At 44.6% G+C, this 14,383-nt stretch overlaps 1 protein-coding gene across 1 annotated transcript in view; it reads right to left on the minus strand.

The window, feature by feature from the left end:
• NUP214 (nucleoporin 214) overlaps nt 1-14,383 on the minus strand; it is a 3,229,616-nt gene that overhangs the window by 3,053,757 nt on the left and 161,476 nt on the right. The window lies entirely within an intron of this gene.

The raw sequence follows: 14,383 nt of genomic DNA on the forward strand, positions 1-14,383 counted from the left end.
GCTTAACCGTGGTTTCGGCCGAAACCGCGGACCGCGAGTGTCGGTCCTTTTCCTTACGCTTTTTAGCTAATTGTGAAGTCGGAGTCTCCGACGGCATTTTGTAAGCAAAAGCGGGACCAAAAACTCTTCTGCAAACTCCAACCGACGTCCAAGTGTCCGTCGGTTGAAGGAAGCACAGGCTAGACAAGCTGATACGTCGTGGTCTGGGCCTAAGCAAGGAAGGCAGTAACAGTGGAAATCCTTATGAGGTATTTATTTCCCACAAGTTAAACAATTATTTACTTTTTCTGACATCGGCTGAGGCAAGAAAGAGTTCCCAACGGGGTACTTAGCTTTTTAGAAGTCTTCAGTAGTAGAAATCTCTGGATCTGACCGACCAGCACTTGCGAACAGCTTCTGCTTCGGGCACCGCGTGGCAAGAAAGACTGGGGAAAATGGCGTCGGCTGATGCCTTTATACCCAATTCGCAGCAGCTATGACGTCGGGTGAAGTGCGACATCAGCCGAGGCCAGACCCAGACTTTGGAATCCGGCCGACCGAAGGGCTGCCTGAGGCAGGACAACCCATATGTTAGGACTGCAGATGCATCCTTGAAGGACATCAATGATAGTCTGCCCTCAACTGCCCTCCAAAGGTGGACAGTCGCACCTCCCTTCAGGAGTGTTGGAAGGGCCTAGCAGAGAACGTATCTGTCACCCTGCTGTTGCGGAACCCCTCTGCCACAAGGTCTGCGTCTTCTATTTCCCCCTCTGCCCCGGGGGAAAAAATCTCCATGTGCGTCAGGCAAAGCTCCCTGGGATTTTTGAAACCACTCTTCTGACCTTTAGGATAAGGTCTAGATGGAGTGGAAAAATGGACTCCTATGGCAGACAGAGTCTTGCTATCCTATTGACACCTGGTGAGAGTCTTTTTCCTGAGGCCCAAAAAGGACGAGCCATCAAAGGGAGTATTGGTAAAGGAAGACTTGAAAGGTTCCGCAGACTGACAAAGGCACATCCAGGAGTGTCTTTGCAAAGCAACTCTGGTACCTACTGCCCTACTCGCTCCATCTGCCACATAAGAAATGAGCCTCATGCAAGGAGTTAACCACTGAAGTCAAGGTCGCAAGCTGGGAAGCCGCCCTGTTCGCAACTCCCTTAGCTGTAGGATCCTGCAGGGTATCTCCTAACTCCTTTAGGAGATGCCTCTGAAGTCGTGTGAAGTGTGACAAGTAATTCAGCGACCTGAGAGTAAAGGTCACTAGAGAACATATGCTTCCCATACCTGCCCATCGTACGGGACTCCTTGTACGGCAGATGAAGTTTCCGTAAGTTTCTTCTTAGTGGCTGCTGCCACCACCATACCATCAAACAGGACCCCCTTTGGAGAGGAAGGATTTGTCCTCGGGTGCAGTTATAAATTTATTCGGTCTCCGCGGAACAGGTTCCATGATCTATGGAGGGCTCCACGTCTTCCAACTCACTACACCACAGACAAAACTGGGTCAAAAGGCAGAGAGACCCAAGAAGTGGTGGGTCGGGAACCAAATGCGTTCAGGTAGACAAACTCGTCCTCAGAAGGGGCTAGGGATTGTAGCCACCCCCTCTAAGGATTTCCAAGATGTCTGAAAAAGAGACCCTTCCGATTGATCCAAGTCCGTGTCTGAAGTGATGGACTCGGGGGACTCGGATGCTTCCTCTTACATTTTTTCTTCTGAGGGACCTCCTCCGAATATTTGGGGGAGGTTTCGGAAGAAGTGGGGTCACCCAATGGGGTGTCCTGGGGCATAGGTTCCCTACGCTTGGAGGAAGGAAGAGGGTCAAAGGTAGGCACAGAGGGAGAGGGAGCCAATGGAGCGGTCTCAGGAGACAGCATGCTCCTCATCACCTCGAAGGCATCACGGTCCCGAGTCGAAGGAGCCTCTGGCTCCAAACAGCACAGAGATCTCCTGCGAACTGAGAGCAATGGCTCCAAGGCTATGTGGGAGCCGAACTCACCTGTGCCAAAGCTCAGAGAGGGAGAGCAGGGTCCGATGCCACTTCCCCCCCACGTAGTCGGCGAGAGCTCCAGCACCCAGATCCCTCGATGGGCTGAGACATCGAGGAGATCGGAGCGGGTGTCAGAACCGATAAAGGAGGAGAAGGAACCGGAGCAGACGATTCCACCACTATGACCTCCATGCACTCTGGCTGCGAGCTCAAGAGAGTCTGAAGAGGAACTGATGGAGAAGCTGGATGGGCCAAAAGAGCCAATTCCTTATGGGCTGAGCTCAATAGTAATTCGGCAAGTGCCTGTGACTTTAGGACCCTATTGACTACTCTTCTCCAAATCATGATCCAAAACCCGGAGGACTGAGAGGAATGAGAAGAGGACCAGTGACTGCCCACCCCACATTGCAGCAAAGAAGATTGTGGAGCAGAGTGCACCGGCTCCAAAAAAGACCTGGTTCTTTTATGGGCCCAGACTGGCTTCAAAGACACTGCTGGAGCCACCAGAGACCTAGCTTTGTCGTAGCAAACACTGGGAACCAATAGAGCCAAGGATTTGACCATGGATTTAGATTGTTCCGACCTCGAAACTGATGAGGATGACTTGAGGGATTTTTCAGGCAGCTTGGCTGGCTGAGGACCCTCAGACAAAGGATCTTGAGGGTTCTTCAGAAGGCCATGCAAAATTAACTTGTTCTTTCTCTCCTGCAGGACTCTGGAACTGAAAGCATGACAGAGCAAGAGTCCTGCAGGTGAACAGCCTCTAGTCTAAACAGTATACACATCTCGTGTGCCCGTCCGTAAGGGACATTTTTTGGCAACACGAGTCACATTTGTTGAAGCCAGAAGGTTTAGGCTCTTTGGACATAGCTGGCAACACACAACTAACACTACCAACAAGGCTGTAATGGCTAACAACAAACAAAAGGTTAACTCTATTATTTATATATATATATATATATATATATAAATATATATATATATAAATATATATATAAATATATATATAAATATATATATATAAATATATATATATAAATATATATATATAAATATATGTATATATATATGTATATAAATATATATGTATATATAAATATATATATATATATATGTATATATATATATGTATATATATATATATATATATATGTATATATATATATATATATATATATATATATATCCACATATATATATATATATATATATATATATATACACACACACACACACACTTATCTCGATATATATATATATATATATATATATATATATATATATATATATTTTTTTTTTTTGAAGGGAAGAAGAAGAGAAAACAGGGAGAGCCTCCAAGTAAAACGGCAACTCCCCCAAAAGGAGACCCTCTAACTTAAAATGGCTACTCTGAAAGGGTGTAAAAAGGAGAAGAACACTAATTTAAACCAGCTCAAAGGGGAAAGCAAGGCCTAAGAGAAAAAACGACGGCCAAGAACACCCAACAACAAGTAGCAGAAGGTCGTTAGACTGAACGGGGATAAATATACACACTAACAAGGTAATTAAACACTAAAAACCCTGTAAAGGATGACACTATATATGAAAAAACTCTAAATACTTAGCCTGAGCTAGTAGTCGTAATCTCGACGCTGCAAGCAACAAACGTGATCTAGGTAGCTACCGCTAGGCATGTTGGGATAGGGGTTAGCCACGAGCCAGTATAAGCTCCCGAACTATAGTAAAATCGGCCGAGTCGGAGCCAAGGATCAGCTCCGAACCCAACCAGCAAGAACGAAGGCAAGATGGGACAACATATCATACATATTCGAGGGATGACTACAATGCTATTTGCTACAATTTTTAAACTCCCTCACAGATTTAAAAAAGTGCCTTTATTGCTGAACAATTGACTCTTTCTTAATTTGATTTTAATTAAATATGACCACTACAACCATTTACTCTTCAGATTCTGAAATCCCTAATTTGAAGGCCCAATACTCAATGATGGTTAGTCTCCAAGGCAGTCACAAAGCTTACATTCATACTAACAGATACTACTTCTTTCAATAACAACCTAGATTACAAGTGTGGAAAAATGGAAAGGCTTTTGCCATAACACAAAACAAAAGTTTTAGGCACTTACCCAATGTGAGTAGGGCTGTAGTTGCAGGAAAAGTACAGTTGTGTACCTACCATAAATGTAGATGTTTGAGTGTATTCACTGTTGCAGTCATTACAATTAGGTTATCCTGCTGGCAGGCTACCCGCAGTCAGCCCAAGTTCCAAAGTCTAGGTCCGGCATTGGTTGCTGTCGCCTCCTCCCCAGTCAGTGCGCCAGGGGTATAAAAGATGCAGCCAATGCCATTTTCTTCAGTTTTTCTTGCCTCAGATGTCAGGTGCCCCTAAAACGGTAGGCTAAATTATGCCAAAAAGCATGCATGCACAAAAAACAACTTTTCCTTCATCTACAAGCAAATATACCACATAGGTGGTATAGAATAGAGAAGTCCCAGCAAAGAAAAAGCGGGATGGTGGGAGGGTAACCTGGACTGCAACAGTGAAAACACTCGAACATCCACATTTATGGTAGGTACACAACTGTACTATGTTCGTGTTTCACTGTTGCACTTATTACAATTGGGTTGAATCCCAAAGCTAAGGTTGTGAGGCAGGTGCTAAATAGGATTAGGAGAGGCCACCAGGCCCTGCAGAACTGCAGCGGCAAAGCCTGCCCTGGATTTAGAGTAGAGAGGTAAGTGATGGTGCTTTGTAAAAGTATGCACTGAACTCCAAGTTGCAGCCTCTAAGATGTCTTTGGTTGGTGGTACTCTGAGGAAGGCTGCTGCTCTGGTTGAATGTGGCCTAATGTCCTTAGGCACTGATTTGCCATGCTGTGAATACCAGAAACAAATGCAGTGGCCTATCCACTTTGAAATAGTCTGTTTTGAAATAGGCTTGCCTTGTGATGCTGCAGCATATGCCACTAGAAATTGTTCAGTCTTTCTAAAAGCTTTGGTTCTGTCCAAGTAGAAGCGTAGCGGTCTGTGAATGTCCAAAGGAGGCAGGATTCTCTCACCCTTATTCTGTGGGTTTGGATAAAAGGTAGGCAAATGAATTGTTTGGTTAAGGGCCACACTGGACACTACCTTAGGCATAAATGTAAGGTTTGTTCTCAGGGAAACCCTGTCAGGATGGAAAATGATAAAAAGTTCCATGGCCATGAGTGCCTGTAACTCTGAGACTCGTCTAGCGGAGGTTATTGTTAGGAGCAGAGCTGTTTTCCAGGATAAGAATTTTATATCAGCTGTAGAGGCTGGCTCAAACAGAGGCAGTGTGAGTTTTTCCAAGACATAGTTGAGGTCCCATGCAGGTATTGGTGCTCTCCTTGGAGGTCTTATGTTTTTGGCCCCTCTGAGGTACTGCCTTAGTAATGGATGAGAAAAAATAGGTGGTTCTGTATTGTAATGAGCGGAAATGGCAGAGGCATGAATTTTAATTGATGAAAAGGAAAGGCCTTTATCCAGCATCTCGGTTAAGTATTGGAAAATCTGAGGAATATTTGGAACAATCGTGTCAATACCTTGGTGCCTGGTTCCAAGCACAGAATCTCTTCCATTTTTCTGCATAAGATTTTCTGGTGCTAGGCCTCCTGGCCTCCAAAATAACATCCATCACTGCTTTAGAGAGGTGTGTCTTGAGAGGCTACATTATTTGCCATGCTGCCAGGTTTAAGGTCTTGAGTTGGCTGTGTAGTATCTGACTGTCTTGTTGGGTCAATAAGTGAGGAATTTGAGGTAATGTCCAAGCTGGGCATTGGGACAAGCTCTTTAGGATTTCAAACCAGTGCTGGCGGGGCCAGTCTGGGGCAATCAGTATCATTTTTGGTTTCTCTTGTCTGACCTTGAGGAGTACCTTGAGGAGGAAAGCCATATACGGTTAGATTTTTCTAGCTGAAAGATAAAGTATCCACTTTCAATGCTTGCTTGTGATAAGCCCTTGTGCAGAATCTCTGTAGTTGGTAGTTGTGAGGGGAGGCAAATAGGTCTATGTCCAGGCATCCCCAGGGTCCTTGTTATCATGTTGAAGACTTGTGGATCCAATAGGTTTCTGCTTAGTTCGTCTGCCAGAGTATTTGTCCTTCCTGGCAGGAATTGTGCTTGCAGATGTACTTGGTAAGTCAATGCTGTGTCCCACAGGTTCATGGCTGGTCTGCAGAGGGGGTAGGAATGTGTGCCTCCCTGCTTGTTTATGTACCACATGACTGTAGTATTGTCCTTCTTTATTAGTAGTTGTCCTGGATGAAGTAGATCCTTGAAGGCTGTCAGGGCATTCTGAACAGCTAGCATCTCTTTTTGATTGATATGTAGATGCATTTGTCTTGCGGAACATGTGCCCACATCTTCCTGACATATAGGCCCCCCAGGCGTAATCTGATGCATCTGTTGTCAATGTCTGCCTGGCTGTGGATAAGGTGAATGGCTGTCCTGTGTTGTGGTGACAGGCTTTTGCCCACCATCAAAACTCCTGTTGCAGGCAGGGAATGAGGGTAATTATTGTTTCCAGGCTGTGGCAATGTTGAGTCCAAACACTTTTTAGATACCATTGAAGTTTCCTCATATGCAGTCTTGCATATGGAATTAGCAGAATGCAGGATGCCATATAACCCAAGGCCTGCAGAATTTTTCTTGCAGATAACTGGATCTTTGTTGCCAACATTTTGAAATAAGTAGTCAGTTGTCTGTGTCTGGCGTAAGATAAGCCATCTGGGCAGTTGTATTTAAGCTTGCACCCAGGAATATTATCTCTTGACAGGGTACGAGTTTTGATTTCTTCTCGTTTACTGTGTACCCTAGACTTGTTAGTAATCTTTTTACAAACGCCAGATGCTGTAGTAGAATGTCCTTGTTCTCCGCTTGAATCATCCAAGTAAGGATATATTTCTATTCCTCTGTCTGCAAAATGCAATTACTGGTGCCAGGCACTTTGTGAAGACCCTGGGCGCAGTAGATAAGCCAAAGGGCAGTGCAGAGAATGCAGGTATGCTTCTTTTAGATCTAAAGTCACAAGCCAAGCCTTCTTGCCAAACATGGGCAGAAGCTGCTGTAGAGTCAACATTTTGAATTTTGGAATATCCAGATATGTGTTTAGAAGAGATAGGTCCAGTACTGGTCTCCAGGCTTTGCCTTTTCCGGGTACCAAGAACGGTCTCGAATAGAATCCTTGTCCCTGCTCTTCTCTGGTACTTGTTGAATGGCCCTCATGTCCATGAGGGATGAAACTTGTTTTTGTGCCTCTGCCCACTGATTGTGTGGCAGGTCTGGCATACCGTTTAGCCTTGGCAGGGTGCGAAAGTGGAACCTGTAGCCTTGTGAAACGATATTTAGTACCCATTTGTTCTGGGTGATCTTGTGCCAATTTTGTGAAAAAGTGCTATTTTTCCCCCCAAAGGGGCTGCCAAAAGTTAAGTGCTTGGTGCTGGAAGTGGAAAGTCATTGAGACTGTTTCCTGTATGGCTGTGATTTTTCCTCTCCGCTCTTGGAGGTAGAAGCACCCCATTGTTTAGGCCTGTATGAGCCTTGGGGCTGTGATCTGCCTCTGGAGCGTCTGTATCTGTCCCTTTGTGGTTTATCTCAGATTGGAAAGGACCAATTCTTTGTAGGCCAGTTCCTGCAAAATCTGGGAGGCTGTACCTGCAAGAAATCCTTGAATGTTTGCATAGATTTAGCTTTGTCCTCCATTTTCTTTAACACCTCTTCTGCTTTAACACCAAACAAAGTATCATGCTGTAAAGGAGCGTCTAATGGTTCAGCTCTAACATGTTCTGGCAGATTTTGTTCTTTTAACCAAGCATGCCTCCTAATGACAGAACCTCTAACAGCGGGCCTGCAGGAGGCCTCAAGAGAATCAAACCCACATTGCAAAGTATGCTTTCCAATTTGTTCAGCTGCATGCAACAAATCCTGCATTTCTTTATTGTCTGCACATTCTGTATTTGCTGACATTTTCTGTTTAAGCAAAGACACAAGATATTGCTGATACTTAAGCATATGAAATTGGCAATTTAATGCTCTTACAGCCAAGGTAGCAGAGGTATAAATCTTTTTGGCCCATCTGTCTAGGACCCTAGAATCCCTATCAGAGGGGATAGGGTTTTTTGCAGTAGAAGCCTTGACCCCTTTGGGACCCTGAGAGATGGTTTCTGGGTCAGCTGCAGGGTTCTTATAGAAAAATGTGTGTGAATCAGAGACCCTTTAGTATCTGTCTGGCTTAACAGGGGCTGGTGGTAGAGAGTCTGGAGAAAGACTGGACTCCAGAAAATACATCATATATAATGTCTAAAACAGGCAGGATAGCAAGAGGCCTGTGCTGGGGCAGTAAAAGGAAGTCTCTGAGCCTTTTCTTGGATTCTGAGTAATCTTGGCTCTCCCAGTGGAAATGCTCCCTCATAGTATGCAGCGTCTCCCCAAAAGAATAATCCTCAGGAGGAGAGGCTGAAGGGATAGATTCTTCAGCATCAGAATCCTCATAGTGAGGAATAGAGTAATCCTGTTCAGAGGAGGAATCAGAGGAAATGGAAACCTGGTCTGAATTCATATTCTAACTCTTGCCTAGGCCTCTTATCAGGAGGGGGTTGGGAACCCCTGATCAAAGTAATAAGGTCTTCTGCCATTTTAAGCATCTGTTTTCTAGGCATGGAGGCCTGTCCAGGTGAATGCTGTAGTTGTTTCTTTGTCTTTAGAGCTGCTTTAGTCTTTGCCTTTGTAGCTGAAGTAGGTTTCACATATAACTGCATAGGCCTAAAAACACCCTCAGAAGCCGATGCCTGTTCAGCAGCTCAGGACCCATCTGAGGGAATAGTTTCCGAGTGTCCAATACCTTGAGCTTCCAGAGGCCTAGTCAGCTCCACGTGGGAGTCGGAAGCGGCCTGTGGCTCTGAGGTAGCGGGCGTCAGGGGCTGCGAAAGTGCCTCACTGAGAACCGGCGACAGGCTAGAAAAAGCCTCGTCGTCTGTTTTGGATCTAGGATGCCTGTCCTTTTATTTTCGTTTTTTGTAAACTCCGGTAGTCGGCTGATCTGACAGCATTATATAATTAAATCTTCTGCCAAAATAATGAAATGCAAAATCGTACCGACGCTTAATAGTGTGTTGGTTAAATCTAGCACAAAACCGACAACTAGCAACGTTATGGTCAGGGCCTAGGCAAGGAATACAGTAAGAATGAAAATCCTTATGAGGTATTTGCTTCCCAGAAGAAATACAGTTATTAACTTTTTCTGACATCGGTCTGGAGCAAGAAAAAAGTTTCCCCGACGGGGTACTTAGCTTTAATGAAGACTTCGGATCTGAAATTCAAATTTGAAAAACTCAGGAGTCGGCCAACCAGCACTTGCTAACTGCTTTTGCTTTGGGCACCGCGCGGCAAGAAAGACTGAAGAAAATGGCGTCGACTGCATCTTTTATACCCCTGGCGCACTGACATCAGGGAGGAGGCGACAGCAACTGACGACGGACCTAGACTTTGGAACTCGGGCCGACTGCGGGTAGCCTGCCAGCAGGATAACCCAATTGTAATGACTGCAACAGTGAAACACGATGAACATCTACAGATGTTTAAGGTACTTCATATAACAGAACATCTTTGAATAGTGACTTTGTAACACCTACTATCAGACAAAGTAACATGATATTTCTGACTGCAAGTAAACAGGACTGGAGCACAGTGAGAAGGCATTAGCAGCAGCAAACAAAATTGAAAAACATCTTCTAGGGGGGATACAGTCCAGGAGCAAAAAGGGTAATCCTACCAGGCTACTGATCTTTGGTTAGACCATGCCACAGGAACTGCATGCAGCAAAGGACCATAAAAAGAAGAAGGAATATGGCTGCTGTAAGGAACAGAGAGCAAATTTATCAGAAAGAGATAGGACAGTAGGGAAGAAATAAGACAAGAAAGAGCCCTTCTCATTTAAAACCAGAAGAGACCAAGGGAATATTAATATTCTACATATATTAATAACATTGTTTCCATCCCTTGAAAACGTACATTCATGAGTAGAAAGGGCTGTGCTATTCGTTAAAAATACATTCATGCATTACAATGTCTTCAAAACCAGGAGCAGTGCTCTCCAAAGTGAACCTTATAGGGGAAATAAGGTGCAGATACCCTCCACTGGTGGTAAACACCCGAGGACACATCCTTTACTTGTTAAAAACTCCTTCCTCCCTTCTAGGGCATTACAGCTTATAATGAGAAGTGCTGAAGCATATTCAGTTTGTGCTCTCTACTAGTTGTACAGCCCCCTGTTCACTTTGCCTCTTAGTTCCCAAAACACCTGACCATCTTTTCAAAGGTCGGTCCTGGATCTAATCCATGGCCACTGTCATTCTAAGGATTCGGGAACTTCTGTTGGCATCCTACTCCTTTAAATAAAAGCTGGCCCTCATCTTGTCTTTTAACTGGAATGTGTATACACTGACAACGTGTGCTAATAATTCAACTCTGCAACGTACGACTTGAGTAAGTGAGGTGCGGGATAAAGTACAGTTGTGTACACTTACCATAAATGTAGATGTTAGTGTTTATTCACTGTTGCAGTCATTACATTTGGGTAATCTGCTTGCAAGTAGCCCTCAGTCGGCCTGATTAAGTCTTGGGTCTTGCGTCAGTTGCTGTCCCTTCTTCCATGACTTCAGGTTGTCAGGGGTATAAAACATGCAGCCGACGCCATTACATCAGTTTTTCCTGCCCCAGATGTCACGTGCCCCCTTAATGGGAAGCAATTAAATGTAAAAAATATAATGGTATATCTCCAACAAAAATGCAAATACACCAAAAAGGTTTTAAGCATAGTAAAAGAAAGTAGAGGTATAGCCAAAAGAAGTTAGGGAGCTGGAGGGAGGGTAACCAGGACTGCAACAGTGAATACACTCTAACATTTACATTTATGGTAAGTGTACACAACTGTACTATGTTCTTCGTGTTTCACTGTTGCAGTCATTACATTTGGGTAGATTCCCAAAGCTATGGTTGGGAGGTGGAATTTAGATAGCATTAGGACCAGCTATAAGGCCCTGTAAGATTGCAGTGGCAAAGCCAGTTCTGGATTTAGAGAAAATTGGCAAATAATAATGCTTGGTGAAAGTATGTACAGAACTCCAAGTAGCATCTTCTAGGATGTCCCTGGTAGGGACGACTCTGAGGAAAGGCTGTAGAGGTAGATGCAGCCCTGGTGGAGTGAGGTCTGATCCCGAGGGATAGGTTTTCCATGATGCTTATAGTAGAAATTGAATGCAATGGCCTATCCATTTAGAAATGGTTTACTTTGAAATTGCCTTCCCCTCTGCCCCTCCAGCAAATGCCACCAGCAGTTGCTCAGATTTCCTTTGAGGTTTAGTCCTGTCCAAGTAGAATCCAAGTTGTCTGTGCACATCCAAGGAATGCAGTATCCATTCCCCTTTGTTCTGTGGATTGGGAAAGAAGGTTGGCAAATGATTGGACTGATTAAGAGCCACAGTGGATACCACCTTGGGCATGAAGGATGGATTGGTTATGAGGAACACCCTGTACGCATGAAAGATGATGAAAGGCTCCACTGCCATAAGGGCCTGTAATTCAGATACCCTTCTTGCTGAAGTGATTGCTAAAAGGAAGGCTGTTTTCCAAGAAAGAAATTTTAAGTCTGCAGTAGCAGCTGGTTCGAAAGGAGGTAGAGTGAGTTTCTCCAAAACAAAGTTAAGGTCCCAGGCTGGGGCTGGAGCTCTCCTGGGTGGTCTCAAATTTTTGGCCCCTCTGAGGAACTGCTTGAGCAGTGGATGAGAGAAGAGAGGAGGTTCTGTGTTATAATGAGCTGAAATGGCTGAGGTGTGAATTTTGATGGAGGAAAAAAAAGACAGGCCCTTATGAAGCATCTCAGTTAAGTATTGTAAAATATGAGGTAAATTGGGCGCTGCTGTGCTCATCCCTTGAGATTGGTTCCCGGCACAGAATCTTTTCTATTTTTCAGCTTAAGATTTTCTAATACTAGGCCTCCTTGCCTCTAAAATGATATCAATCACAGGTTTAATGAGGGATGATAAAGGAGAGATTAAGTAATTAGCCAGGCTGCTAGGTTCAGTGTTAGAAGCTGAGGGTGCAGAATCTGGTTCTCCTGCTGAGACAACAGGGAAGGAGTCTGAGGCAGGTGACATGGGGAGAACCGTGGCACACTGCACAGAAGGGGGGGGTACCAGTGCTGGCGGGGCCAGCCTGGTGCAATCAAAATCATCCTTAGTTTGTCCGGTTTGATTTTTCGTAGTACTCTGGAGCGCAGAGGCAGAGGGGGGAAGCAAAGACTGACAGGTGTTTCCAGCTGAAGGACAGAGCATCTACTTTCCAGGCATGTTTGTGAGGAAACCATGTGCAAAATTTGTCCAACTGGTAGTTCTGGAGAGAGGCAAACCGGTGTACATCTGGGCTCCCCCATTTGCTTGGCAACATGTTGAAAATCCTTGGTTCCAGTTTCCACTCGTGTGGGTCCATGAGGTTTCTGCTTAGTCCATCTGCCAGTGTATTTAATTTTCCTGGCAGGAACTGAGCTTGTAGTTGCACTTGGTAGCTCAAGAATGTGTTCCACAATGCCATGGCTAGTCTGCAGAGGGGGTAAGAATGTGTACCCCCCTGCTTGTTTATGTACCACACAACAGTGGTGTTGTGCGTCTTTACCATTAGTTGTCCTGGAAGAATGTGGTCCTTGAAGGCTGTCAGAGCATTCTGTACAGCTAACATTTCTTTTTGATTGACATGCAGGTGCATTTGACTTGGGTTCCATTTGCCCCGAATGCACTTCCCTGCAAGGTGAGCCCCCCCATGCATAGTCTGATGCATCTGTTAGGGTTTGGGCGGCAGAGGATGGTGTGAAAGGTAGTCACTTGTTTTGATGGCAGGCCTCTGCCCACCAAAGGAACTCTAGACGTAGGCAAGGTATGATAGGAACCATTGCTTCTAGATCCTGAGAATGTTGACATCATAAGCTTTTTAGATACCACTGTAGTTTCCTCATATGTAGTCTTGCATATAGAATTAGAAGAATGCAGGAAGCCAGGAACCCCAACGCTTGCTGTATTTGTCTTGCAGATAGCAGGGTTTTTGTGGCCACTTGTTTGAAGTAGGTTGTTAAATGAATCTGTTTCTCTGGCGTGAGGAAAGCTATCTGGGAAGTTGTATTCAAGCTTGCTCCCAGGAATATAATTTGTTGACAGGGTACCAGGTGTGATTTCTTTTCGTTTATGGTGTATCCCAGACAAGTTATAACCCTTTGCACAAAGGCCAGATAATTCAAAAGTATGTCCTGGCTTTCTGCCTGAATTAGACAATTGTCCAGGTATGGGTATATCTGAATATTTCTTTGCCTGCAAAATGCAATAACTGGAGCTAGGCACTTCGTGAATACCCTGGGCGCAGTAGATAAGCCAAAGGGCAGTGCAGAGAACTGTGTGTAGCCTGCTTTGAATCGTAGGTATCTTCTGCAAGATTCCCCAATTGGGATGTGCAGGTATGCTTCTTTTAAATCTAGTGTTGCCAACCAGGCATCCTTGCCTAGCATAGGAAGCAACTGGTGAAGAGTCAGCATTTTGAATTTTGGAATCTCCAAAAAGGTGTTTAGAGTAGACAGGTCCAGGATAGGACGCCATGAATCATCTTTTCTGGGTACCAGGAAAAGTCTCAAGTAGAAATCTTGTCCCTTTTCCTCTTCTGGTACCAACTGAATAGCACCCATGCTTAAGAGATAAAAGTATTTGGTTTTGGGCCTCTTCCTACTGATTTTGGGGATAGGTCTGGTCACCCACTTGGTGTTGGCAACGTGTGGAAGTGAAATTTGTATCCCTGGGACACTATATTTAAAACCCATTTGTCCTGGGTAATGAGCTCCCAGTTCTTTGCATGAAGAGGAATATTTCCCCCTAAAGGGGCAGTCAGTTGATAAGTGCTTGGAAATTTTAAAAGGAAGTCACTGAGACAGTTTACCACAGGGGGGAGTCTTATTACTCCCAGATTTGGAAGTGGAGGCCCCCCACTGCTTAGACCTGTACTTACCCTGGGACTGCAGCCTGGGAACTCTGCTGGATCTGGGTTTGGGCTGAGAAGGTCTGGAAGAGGCAGGAAAGGACCAAGTTCTTGGAAGGCCAATGCCTACTAAATCTTGGATGTTGTACTTGTAAAAAATCTTTAACAGTTTGCATAGATTTAGCCTTTTCTTCCATATTTTTAAGAACTTCTTCTGCCTTGTTGCCAAACAGGTGGTCCTGGTTTAGGAGAGCATCCCGTAACTTTGCTTTAACATGATCTGGTAGGGATTGCTCCTTAAGCCAAGCATGCCTTCTAAGTACAGACCCAGTTACAACAGCCCTGCAAGATGCTTCTAGAGAGAGTCAAAACCACATTGCAAAGTATGTT

This window comes from Protopterus annectens, chromosome 16.part0 (assembly GCF_019279795.1).
Source record: "Protopterus annectens isolate FY-2018-M chromosome 16.part0, PAN1.0, whole genome shotgun sequence".
Classification (NCBI taxonomy): Eukaryota; Metazoa; Chordata; order Ceratodontiformes; family Protopteridae; genus Protopterus; species Protopterus annectens.